Source organism: Alligator sinensis, unplaced genomic scaffold (genome assembly GCF_000455745.1).
Source record: "Alligator sinensis unplaced genomic scaffold, ASM45574v1 scaffold628_2, whole genome shotgun sequence".
Taxonomy (NCBI): Eukaryota; Metazoa; Chordata; order Crocodylia; family Alligatoridae; genus Alligator; species Alligator sinensis.
The window spans coordinates 4,820,655-4,827,344 of record NW_005841833.1 but is presented as its reverse complement, the minus strand read 5'-3'; positions in this window follow the sequence as shown (position 1 = coordinate 4,827,344).

The following is a 6,690-nucleotide window of genomic DNA, read 5'->3' as shown; positions in this document are numbered from 1 at the left end:
CTTCCCCCCCCGCCGCGCTACGTGTCTGCACTGGCACCCCCCACCACTGCACTGCGTGGCCCCCTCCCTGGACACACCCTCAGCTCCCCTTGCTGCGCCACACTGCCCCATTATCATTTCCTGTGATACATTTAAATCCTATACACACTCCTGAATCGTGGACTGATCCTGGATTATTTAAGGCAACAGGAGTATTGCCATTGACTTCCAGGGGAGCAGTTGCAGCCCCTTTATTAAACACAATTCAAATATAATTAACAACAACTTTAAGGACATTTATCCCATTTATGTCTCTGGCATCTATAGGAGGTCTGGCACCAGAGCATATGAGCTCCAGTTTTATTCATTTGCAGATTGTGAGGCAATAAGCATATCAAGACTTGCAATCACTCCAGTAAGATCAAGAACCTATCATTAGCAGTAAGTAAATGGTTTTGTCTATATTCTACTTTTGTTACAACAAACACCAGTTACCAAATTACGGTAAATTGGTGTTGCTTGACAATTCATGAATGGATATAACAAAGTTGTGTTTACTACAACGTTTGTACTGTCCGTTCAGATTGATCCTAGCATCGATGGGGTCCAAAGTGACTCTAGATACAGATACATTTTAATATAACGATAAAAAAGGGGGTCTTTAGCCCTTGCAAACAAGGATTTTTGCCCTGAGGACTGGGATACACAGCTATGCTAGAGCATACTTAGTGGAAGGAAACTCTATCAGGATTTGGCTGCTTATTTATCAGGGGGATGCAGGGAGAGAAAGAAGAGAAAACCCTTACCCAACTTGTCCAGAAAAATCATGCTAGTACCCGATCAGCAGAAATGTTTAGACATGATTTAGCTCTGATCCGTATTTGTGCAGTACACTGCCTCTTAAAATTTCTTATCACCCTCCCCTTCTAGCTGCCGTTTAAGAAAACATTAACAACATTACCTTCAGACTCTAGGTAACATATTGATGAGTAATGTATGAGAACCTATACGTTTTTAAATAGTAAATATATGAAGAGATTTGACAAAAACTCTCCTTGCGAGTACCACTTTTCTGTTTGCAGCATCCTTGAAAGCGGTGGTCATGTTGAAAATTCCCAGCCACGTAAAGCTGGAAATTAATAAAAGACTGTGGCTTGCCATGAGATTTCTAATAGAATATCTCTCCCTTTAATTAACCAACAAGGTGATGCACTTGTAAATGTCTTTTGTACACAAAACTATAATAAGAAATAGCAGCAGATGCCATCTGCTGTGTACTCACGTTATCCACTTACACTAAAATGAGAAGACAACAAACACTTCATTTTTCTTTCTGAAGTAAACCTTTAAAATGACTTGTACTGATCATTCTTGGGCAGTTTTCTTTTATGGGCATAGATGATTTCAGGACCCAACCCTGCACTGACGCACAAACTTAAAGGAACTCTATAAGTCACATTTGATTAATATGTGGGGTTGACCTAGTGAGGCCTTTTACAGTCTTGACTTCTGTGCTTGCAGTATTTTTGCGAGTGTAATAAAAAACACCAAGTCACATTTTTCAATGCAGCCTTTATTTTAGTATTTTTACTGTGTTTAACCCTTCAGGTCCTTACCTTGATTATTTGATTCTCCTGAGTTTGTAAAGGCAATAGCAGTCCAGGGTCCTGGTAGCTACTGACTCATGTTCAGGGGGAAAAAAAAGGGCTGCTTTTTCCCTACAGGTGAACCTGAAAATGTGAGGTCATCCTATGTGCAGTGTCAATTTAGTTAGTTTATAAAAGGTGCATATCTACTCTTCCTTCCAACTTGAAAAAGTGGAACAATATGGTGTAGAAAAAAGAGACACCTATTAAATTAGTGGAATTATCCACATGCTTGAATTAAGGCTGTGCATACACCACTATGGGACTGGGACTTTAAATACCTGTATTTTTGTAAAAAGATCCAATTACCTTAATGTTCATTACTTGCATCAGTAGTGCTCAAAAGCCACATTGAATTAGATGCTGGATGTGCACGGTACAAGGTGTCCAATCTAAATGATCAAGACGGACAAAAGGAGCGGGGACAAACAGGCAGCGAGCACAGTGCAATGTATTATTAGCACTGTTTTGTTCGTTGTACACATACACACCTAGAAATTGCCTCCGATATGAAGAACATAATGGACAAGACAAAGGACGGGCAGAGAAACGTGGAGAGAGGGTGTGCATTCCTGGTACCCTGTCCGTGCCAGGCCAGGGTGTATTCAGGAAAAAGACTGTTTCCTTTGTCAGTCCACATACCTAGCCATGGGACTACATCAGCTCTTCTCTTGCAACGTGTTATCTAGGTGACAAAGCACCCAAGGCGGATGTTATTTCATAGCAATCGTGTGTACTCTGCTAGTTTCCACATGGAAAAAGGGCAGGGTTTTTTGTTAGATACAAACCATGAAGCGTTGAAATAAAAAACAGCAGTGATGGGAGAAATTGTAGACGTTATCATTCTATGAAGAGCGCATCTCCACCTAAAACCTGCAGGCAATAAATATAAAAAGTAAGAAGTGATGGATTTTCCTTTAAATACTTGGTTCTCTGGGTTGCAGTATAGACCCAGTTTAAATCTAGATCAGACTGGGACGTACTACAAGACGCACAAAACTTTAAGGTCAGTGGGACACGGGATTGGTCCAATCAATGCACTTCTCCGTGATGATGCATCTGTCGTATGAAGGCCTAATTGGCCATTTTAACAGAGGACAAGGATTGAATGGGTACAAAGACTTTCAAATTCCTCTCTCCCCCCAGGTAGTGGAGCTGCAGCATGTGGAGTTTGAGACAAAACTGGGCCAGGATGGGGAATTCCACTTATACTTTTTTACTACCAGTTAGATTGGTTTGTGGGTCAGTAAGGGTATTTCATTGACAAAAGCTGTCAATCCAGTACTTTTCATTAGCATTTCCATTATGTTTCAAACAGTTCCAAGTTTGATTGGTCAGATCATGCATTTTTCCTATTGTATGGACAAAAAGTCCAAGGCCCGTCACAGATCTGGCAGGATCGGTCTGAATTCAGAGCATAAAATATACTCAAGCAGATGGAATGATCTAAAAATCAAAAGAGATTCCAACCAGCCGGCAGGAAACCGTTGTCTCAATCACCGATTTTGATCTCGTTTTGCATTTGTGCTTCTCCATCATTGTCCTAAAGACGCGCACACAAATGTAGCCCTTACACTAAGACCTCCTACTTTGTGCTGAGTGGGAGAACACATTATAGCTGTATACGTTCAATTCATTCTTAATTAAGTAAATCTAGCTTAATTCACCTATTTATTCAGACCCTTAACTTTTACTTTCATACATAAGAAAATCGTGAATGACTCCCTTCTTATTTACTAATGTTGGATTTTTAAATTGTTTTACTCAGGATTTATTTCAAGTTGTGTGTGGATGGAAATCAGAATGAAATAAAAATAGACCTATATAAAACTAATTAAAAAATGTGGTTTATCTAATACAAACAAACCTAAAATACATACGATACGTAATGAAGAAAGCAAGTTAATTAAAACATCTTTTGCACGTAAAACTGAGTATACAAACTGTAGTGAATAAGCTGACGGATGTTTCTGGTCACCATGGACTAGATCTTCAAAGGTATTTTGAAAATTCAGATAGGCACCATGGGGGATTTTCAAACCTTCCTCCCCTTCAGCACCGACCGTCTTCTGGCCTTTGTAAACAGACAGGATTACGTCAAAGATACCGGACCCGAACATTCGATCCCCAGAAAACCTGCCTGGCCCCAACTTCAACACTCCCTTCTGCAAAAGTACGTAACATTTACTTATATGACATTATGACCTCTCTATAAAGATCGACTTAGCCTAAACATTTAAAAGGTGCTTTCTACCTAAATCTTTAATAACTCAAAAAAAGTAGCACCCCTTAAGCCATTAAAAAAAAAGACTCACTGCAGCGTATTTTAATTCGTAATGTGTTTAGGCTTTGGCATCGATTATTTTAAAATTTAAGGTGTCGGTCATTTTTTTTTAAACAAATACATTTAAATAAGATCTCTCATTTGAACAACATATAAATAACATTCATATGTGGGATAGATCATTTTGGCCAATATGGCTACAAAAGCCATGTGCATTAAGCTAGGACTTACATATCCGGTTCTGAAAGCACCCGACATCCACTCACAGATGTTGCACTTGTCGAGTTATAAGTGGGGCAGGAGGGTGTGGAAACGTTCAATCTGAAATAAGGTTTACAGAAATTAAGTGTCAGATACTAAAAAGTCTCTCACATTCAGGAATATTTATAAATAATGTCACTAAAAGGTTTTAAGCTACATGTGTCCTTTTAGAGAGACAGATTCAACATCATTACGTTCAGTACATACAACAAGAAATAGCTCTGACGCACACAGGTTTAACAGCAGTATAATAAATGTATGCTATATTGTATATAACATTCGATGCACAACAAAATTATAACTGTGTATGATGTAATTGTTAGCATGATTCATGTTCAGTAAGTGATAGCACATTCTTTTGACTTTTTTTTGGACCCCGGGGGTTAGCTAATTTTCAAGTTTTCCTTGATGAGGGATAGAAATTGCTGCTGAAGCCAGGTATTTCTCTGAGGCATTCCCACTTACTTACAAAGAACACAAAGTCCAGTTTCCACTAACACGACAGGACTCCGGAAAAGCAGACAGTTTCTTTGCTCACAGCCTTTTTCAGTCAGGTCTCAGCCCCCCCCAAATCTCCCCAGGCTTTTTCTCAGGTCCACAATCTTACGCTCATTCTGCTTTCTCCTTGGCTGTCATATGCTTTGATCGGGTTTCCTCCTTCTGTCTCGCACAAATGTGCCTCCACCAGAGTATGCTCTAAACCTTGCATTTGTTCCCCAAAACAGGAAGAAGCATTTCTCCTCCAGGCTTGCTTTGCACCCGTCTTCTGGGTGGTGTTTTCATTTTCCAGCTAGCCGGTTCCAGAAGGGACTTGTTCTGCTTTAGACACTTGCCCTGAAGGAAAGGTAGCTGGGGCACTGATCAGTCCCCTGAAGTTCACCCAAAGTCTAGCAGTGTTTAAATAGCACTTGGCCAAGTAGGAACTAGCTTGTGCAATTCTTTTCAATTCATAGACCTGCCAGAACTGTATTCATTTTCTAGCCCATAAAATAATGTGGAAAAAAATAAATTTCAGTGAGATAATATCCTATCTGCCTTTTCATGTCTTGGGAATGAGAGTTCCCGTTCCACTTGGCTCCAAGTGCTTCACACGCCAAACCAGTGCAAAGACATTAGGCAAATTTGATGTACAGAGCGATTCAAGTGCTATCATACAGATCAGAGCACACCAAGGGGGAAAAACAAGAAGGAAAGAAAGAAAACAGCCACTGCGTGTCAGGAGTGTGGATCTCGTAGCTGGTTAAGAAGCACAACTCCACAAAGCCAGTGGGGAGTATTAAACAATGATGCAACAGGGCTAGATTTGACTCATAAACCATAGGCTATTGCCTAGACTGGCTATTTAACACGTACTGGTCTTTTGGTTACTTTCTTTGGCATTGCACAGGTGGCAGACTAGAGGATTAAATTGGGTTCACCTGATGTATTTAAGTGGTCAACGTGTTATACTGCGAATCTGTGTTTCATTATAAATGCACGATTATGGAGAAAATCTTTCTGATGTGAACAGGGAGTAAAACAGCAAAGTGAAGCCAGTGAGCCTACGGACAGACTGGTACCATAGCTCCTTTACTGGGGGATGAACTGCCCTATTCCTCACTGGAGCATCCCCTCCAAAGCCCAGCTAACAAAGGACCTCAATATCACGGAGTTGCCACTGCCGCGGCGGGGGCAACACAGCATTCAACACCACTCGCATCCAGACACCGAGGAAAGGCAATGTTGAATAATACACCGACATCACCTTAACTCTGCCTCCTTGGAGCTGGGAATTCCTTGCATATGCAAACTTGCGTTTACCACGCTAGCGGGGTGGCATTGAATGGTGCCTGGCAGAAGTTCGCCAAGACAGGCTGGCAGAGCTCCGACTGCAGTACGAGGAGGCCTGGCGACTAGTGTGAGGACTGTGCAGAGTTGTAGTGCAGCCAGGAGGAGCTGGGTAGAAACCTCACCCTCCACGTGACCAGCAGCATGGGCTGCACGCGTACCTGGAGCGGCCACTACATCTCATCCGAGTGCCCAGTTGTGTGCCCAGTACGAGGGCACCGGGCTCTCCCCTTGCCCAGGAGATTGGCAGCAGCGAAGTGGGTTGGGAGAGGTCTGTTACTGTAAGGACGGACAAGTGGCAGTACAGTGCTGTGCTAATCATATATTAAATTAATCACCAGCAACGGCCGTGCTGCATCCAAACCCTCAGTGCAGGATAATCTGGGAAGGGGGGCACTTTTTAGAAAGGGAAGACGGGGGAGATGAACAAAAGGGCTCTACAGATCCATCTGTGGCACAGGAGGCTCAGATAGGTGTGAAGTGGTTCATTCATCTCTGTGAGATGTTCAGCAGCTGAATGAGGACACCCCATGGAGATGAATGCAGCCGGAAACAATCGCTCCGAGATATATTAACTGCTCCATTCATCTCGGTGGCTGTTCTTATGCCTCCTCCCACCGCCACTGTTTGAGAGCCCGGGGTAGGCACCAAGCAGGCCTGCTCCTCCCCCAGCCTCGGCCCTGCTCGCCTCCA